Raw genomic sequence first — 5,545 nt, 5'->3', positions numbered from 1 at the left:
CGACAACAGTCCCAATGAACCACTACCTCTACTTTCCTAAAAACTGCATAATCATAATTAAAACACCATTATTTACAATAGTTAAAAGACTATCAGAGTGGGTTACATCCATGTAAACATCAGAAAATAATTTCTCTTGTGGGTTAAGAATATTAGAAAGTTTTATAATTGGGTAAAAAAAAAAATTCTAATAGAGGAAGTAAATCATTTTTTAAACAAGGTCACATTCAGCCTGTACGTTTCTGATTAAAATCTTAATTTACCTTAAAGTCAAACCTGTGGGACTATTGATCATTCAGCATAAGGCTGCAGCTGATTGGCTGAAGGCAAAAGAAGCAGTGGAAAAACCAAGAATAAACCCTGCAGGACCTCAGAGACCATAGAAGAAGTGACACACAAGCTGAAACATCTTTCTCAAGGACACATGCAGTGATTTATGCAAATATGCATGGACACTGGAGTCCAGGACGTTCAGAGTCAGCACCTAGAAACTGGCAGCCACAGGTATGCAGAGGCAGCAGCACACTGACCCACATCTGAACACCTCAGAACTGATCATTATGTCTGATAAATGAAAACTAGAAGACAGACAGCAGGAGGATCTTGGATCTCTTCATATGTTTGACCACCTGTGTCTCTATATTTGTAATAGAAGTTTCTCAATCAGGTTGCAGCAAAAAGCTAAATATAAAAACAGTCAAGAATAACCTCTAAAATAATTCTAATACTCAACATTTGTGTTGGACCTTCATTTGTCATTTGTCCTTGAGCCGGATGGACAAAGTTCGGGACATTCATGATGTGGTTGGGGAAGAAAAAGGCAGAAAGAGACAGAAGCACGCAGTGTACTCACCGTTTTTGACAGGAGCTGCTTTTTCTTTTTTCTTTTTTTTTCTAGCCTCCTCCTCGGGTTAGGGATGCAGAGTCGTCAGCTGTGTCCCTCCATTGCGCCTCAGCAGAATCTTGACTGAAAAAAGAGGCGCACAGCCACAGGTTGCAGCGCTCACTCACAGAATCACAGGCTCCTAAAGCAGCGGCCGTCACACAACTCTCCAAAGTGGGGACGCCTCAATGGATCCCGGAGACTGGCCTGTTGCTGATGCGCAATCCATGCAGCCCGATTCCAAAGTTGTCCGCGCGGCGCGTAATTACCGGCTTTGCGCCTCCGAAGCTGTGCGCAGCGGGGCGCGCGGCCATGAGCGACAGCAGCGGACCGTCTGAGAGCGCGGCTGCATGAGTCAAACAAACTCTGTGATAGGATGATACAGCCTCTTCATCGGCTCCCGTGGAGGTGGGAGGGAGACAGCGGGGTACCGGGTGTCGTGTCCGTGATGCAATGCGGGTACCATCAGTGCGGCCCGCAGTCTTCTCCTAATGTGCAAAGGCTCCGGCGCTCCGGTCATTATGTGCGGAGGCGCGGCGCACATGCGTCTTAATTAGCTGCGGACGGAATTATCTGCAGAAATGTGAAGGAGAAAGTGGTTTAATGTTTCTGCTGTCTGCGCCTGCATGCGCTCTCCTCTCTCCCGCTGTTGCATGTGCCAGCACACAGACGCACCGACACTCACAGGTCCATTACAGGCGTCATGCGCCTTGATCTCACCAGGCGCAACAGGAAAGGAGGCTCTGGTTTGGTCTACGACACAAGTGTCAAAGTCAAGGCCCGGGGGCCGGATCCGGCCCTCAAAATCATTGTATTTTATTGTTATAATGGCCCGATGTTAAATTGCGCTTATTTTTAACTTGTATAATTTTGAAAAAAGCATATTTTTATGGAGAGTAAAACATTGAAAGTTATTTAAGGTTTAAATTGATTTATTCTGGAATAATATTCCTGCTATTTTTTGACTATTTTGGCATTTACTAAGATTTTTTGGGGGGCTATTTTAGAGTTTAGCTAATATTTCAGCTACATGCTAGCTATTTTGGCTAATTTAAGCTTTTATTTTTTAAAGTTTTTAGGCTGTTTGGAGCTTAGCTAATATTTCAACAACATGGTAGCTGTTATGGCTAATTTAAGCTTTTTAACGTTTTTTTAGGCTATTTTGATTTTTAGCTATTTTTTAGGTACATGCTAGCTGTTTTGGCTAACCTAAGTCTTTTTTTTAAGTTTTTTAGGCTAATTGGCATTTAGCAAAAAGTTTAGCTGCTTCTGTGTTTTCAACTATCAATTTCAGCATCTTCCGCTATCGCATTAGCATCTTTCGCAGCCAAATTCAGCTTACAGCATTCACACTATCATTATCACAGGTAATGCTATATAGTTTATAATTATGATAAAAAGTTACGGTTTTAACGTTCTAAAATTTGTCATTCTGCTCACTTTTTGGACTATTTTGGCATGTACTAAGACTTTTTAGGCTATTATGGAGTTTAGCTAATATCTCAGCTACATGCTAACTATTTTGGCTAATTTAAGCTTCTATTTTCTTAAGTTTTTAGGCTGTTTGGAGCTTAGCTAATATTTCAGCTACACGCTAGATGTTTTGGCTAATTTAAGCTTTTATCAGTTTTTTAGGCTATTTTGAAGTTTAGCTATTTTTCAGCTACATGCTAGCTATTTTGACTAACCTAAGTCTTTTTTAATTATTTATTTATTTTTATTTTTTTAGGCTAATTGGCATTTAGCTAATGTTTTAGCTAGCTATCAGCTTCAGTGTTTTTAACTATCAATTTCAACATCTTTAGCTATCAGCACTAGCATCTTCAACAGCCAAATTCAGCTTACAGCATTCACACTAGCATTATCATAGGTAATGCTATATATGTAGTTTATAATTATGTTAAAAAGTTACAGTTTTAAAGTTATAAAAATTGGCATTCTGCTAGCTTTTTGGACTATTTTGGCATTTACTAAGACTTTTTAGGCTATTTTGGAGTTTAGCTAATATCTCAGCTATGCTAGCTATTTTTTGGCTATTTTAAGCTTTTCTCTTGTTTTTTTTTGTTTTTTTTTTGGCTGTTTGAAATAAAGCTAATGTTTCAGCTAAACACTACCTGTTCCGGTTAATTTATGCTTTTTTCAGTTCTTAGGCTATTTTGAAGTCTAGCTATTTTTTCACCTGACAGCTGTTTTGGCTAACCTAAGTTTTTTTTGTTTGTTTGTTTTTTAGGCTAATTGGCATTTAGCTAATATTTTAGTTAGCTTTCAGCTTACAGCATTCACACTAGCATTATCACATGTAATGCTACATATCTAGTTTATAATTATGTTAAAAAGTTACGGTTTTAAAGTTTTAAAAATGTAGTTTTAGAGTGTTCATTAAATGTTTTTTCCTGTTTACCCCGCAACCTTTTTAGATTTTTGCCCCTTGTACGATTAAGTTTGACACCCCTGGTCCAAAAGGACTTGATCCACGCTTGTTTTTGAAAATAGGGACACATGCCTCCAATGTATCCCACTACACCCCCCCTCTTGTCTCTCTGACAGCTTTTAAACCCAATTGAGCTGCAGTCATTGCGTCCTCCAGCTGCGACCCCCTGTGCAGAAAAACACAGTTGAAGCTTGTGTGAAGCTTGTTTCCCTGTCAAGGAAAATATATCCATGAATATAAACCAGCTTGAATCTTGCTTCCATTCAAACCTGAGTCTACAAAATTTAGAGTAAATTGATAAAGTCAAGAATCCTGCATATATTAGCAGTGTGCAGGACATTTAAGGCAGTGAAGAGGAAGCTTTAGGGGTGACAGAGGTGCCAGTGATGGACAGGCTGACAGATGAATTTAGACAGGAATCACTATGGACTATGATGTTTGCAGACGATATTGTGATTTGTAGTGAGAGAAGGGAACAGGTGGAGGAGAAGTTACACTGTAAAAACTTTTTTTTTGTCATTTTTTCTGCACAAAACTGTAATATCTTAATAGTTAACAACCATAATCATGAAAAATAAAAATTAAATTTTAATTATTGGGGAACTTCCTTAAAGTCCACCATGACAATTAAAAAAATATATATAAAAACATTTCCAGTAGTGTTTTAATTTTGATTATAACGCTTTTAACCAAAATCCCACAACCTAAATGTCTTAAAAAGTTAATTTTCACTTATTTTTTACAGTGAGGTTCTGTCAACCCAGTATATTTACATTGCTTTTTTTTACAGTCTTGAAAGGTGGAGGTTTGCTCTGGAAAGGAGAGGAATGAAGGTTAGGGGCAGCAAGACGGAGTACATGTGTGTTAATGAGATTGATGTAATTGGAAGAGTGAGGTTACAGGGAGAGGAGATGAAGAAGGCGGAGGATTTGAAGTATCTAGGATTAGCAGTCCAGAACGATGGAGAAAAGAAGTGAAGAAGGGAGTGCAGGCAGGTAGGAATGGGTGGAGAAACGTGTCAGGTGTGATAGAGTTTCAGCACAAATGAAAGGAAAGGTGTAGAAAACTGTGGTGAGAGCAGCCATGTTGTTTGAGACAGAAATGTTGATAGAGAACCTGATAAAAACGGGACTTTTTATTCCACCCTTCTCCAGTCTGAACTATGACGGGAGAGGATACACTATTTATCGGTTTATAGTGATTCACTTTTTCTTCATCTCTTTATTATTTTTTCCTTCCGTATATTTTTTTTTAAGTTTGTAGCTCATTCAGCTATTAAAATATTTAGATCTTTTTATGCTAAATTTTCTACTGTTTTGGCTGTTATTATGGATTTCTTGGATATTTTGGGGTTTGGCTAATATTTTAGCCACATGCTAGCTGTTTTGGCTAATTGAGTTTTTTTTCATGTTTTAGGCTAATATGGAGTTTAGATAATATTTTAGCCACATGCTAGCTGTTTTGGCTAATTTAGAAAATTTTCAATTTTTTACTCTAATTTGGAGCTTAGCCGATATTTTAGCCACATGATAGCGGTTTTGGCTAATTTAATTTTTTTTTTTTTCATTTTTTAGGGTAATTTAGAGTTTAGCTAATATCTTAGCCACATGCTTACTGTTTTGGCTAATTTAGCTTTTTTTCATTTTTTGGGACTAATTTGGAGTTTAGCTAACATTTTAGTCTAATGCTAGCTGTTTTTGGCTAAATTAGACAGCACTTGTTTTTGGCTAATTTAGCATTTAGCTAATACTTCAGCTACATACTAGCTGTTTTGGCTAATTTAGCATTTAGCTAATACTTCAGCTACATACTAGCTGTTTTGGCTAATTTAGAAAATTTTCAATTTTTTAGGCTAATTTGGAGCTTAGCCAGTATTTTAGCCACATGCTAGCTGTTTTGGCTAAATTTCCCGTTTTACCCATTTATTGGGGCTAATTTGATATTTAGCCTATATTTTAGCCACATGCTAGCTGTTTTGGCTAAATTTCCCGTTTTACCCATTTTTTGGGGCTAATTTGATATTTAGCTTATATTTTAGCTACATGCTAGCTGTTTTGGCTAATTTAGTTTTTTTCTTTGTTTAGCCTAATTTCGTATTCAGCTTATATTTTAGCTACATGCTAGCTTTTTTAGCTAATTTATTTTTTCATCGTTTAGGTTAATTTGGAGTTTAGCTAATATTTTAGTCCAATGCTAGCTGTTTTGGCTAAATTAGACATTTTACCACTTGT

The 5,545-nt window shown here is 37.2% G+C and overlaps 2 protein-coding genes across 3 annotated transcripts in view; one reads left to right on the top strand and one right to left on the bottom strand.

Annotated features, from left to right (window-relative positions):
- Positions 1-1,584, bottom strand: part of clcn2a (chloride channel, voltage-sensitive 2a) — an 83,124-nt gene extending 81,540 nt beyond the window's left edge. Inside the window, exon 1 of the mRNA XM_036216178.1 lies at positions 854-1,584. The gene's annotated coding sequence lies outside the window, so the exon portion shown is untranslated. The remainder of the gene's footprint in view (positions 1-853) is intronic.
- A 1,684-nt stretch (positions 1,585-3,268) lies between these two features.
- The window catches only part of thpo (thrombopoietin), a 5,615-nt gene continuing 3,338 nt past the window's right edge, over positions 3,269-5,545 (top strand). For both annotated transcript variants that reach the window (XM_036216407.1, XM_024274052.2), the window contains exon 1: positions 3,269-4,309. The gene's annotated coding sequence lies outside the window, so the exon portion shown is untranslated. The remainder of the gene's footprint in view (positions 4,310-5,545) is intronic.

Source organism: Oryzias melastigma, linkage group LG17 (assembly GCF_002922805.2).
Source record: "Oryzias melastigma strain HK-1 linkage group LG17, ASM292280v2, whole genome shotgun sequence".
NCBI classification, from domain to species: Eukaryota; Metazoa; Chordata; class Actinopteri; order Beloniformes; family Adrianichthyidae; genus Oryzias; species Oryzias melastigma.
This window is presented reverse-complemented; position numbering and strand designations above follow the sequence as displayed.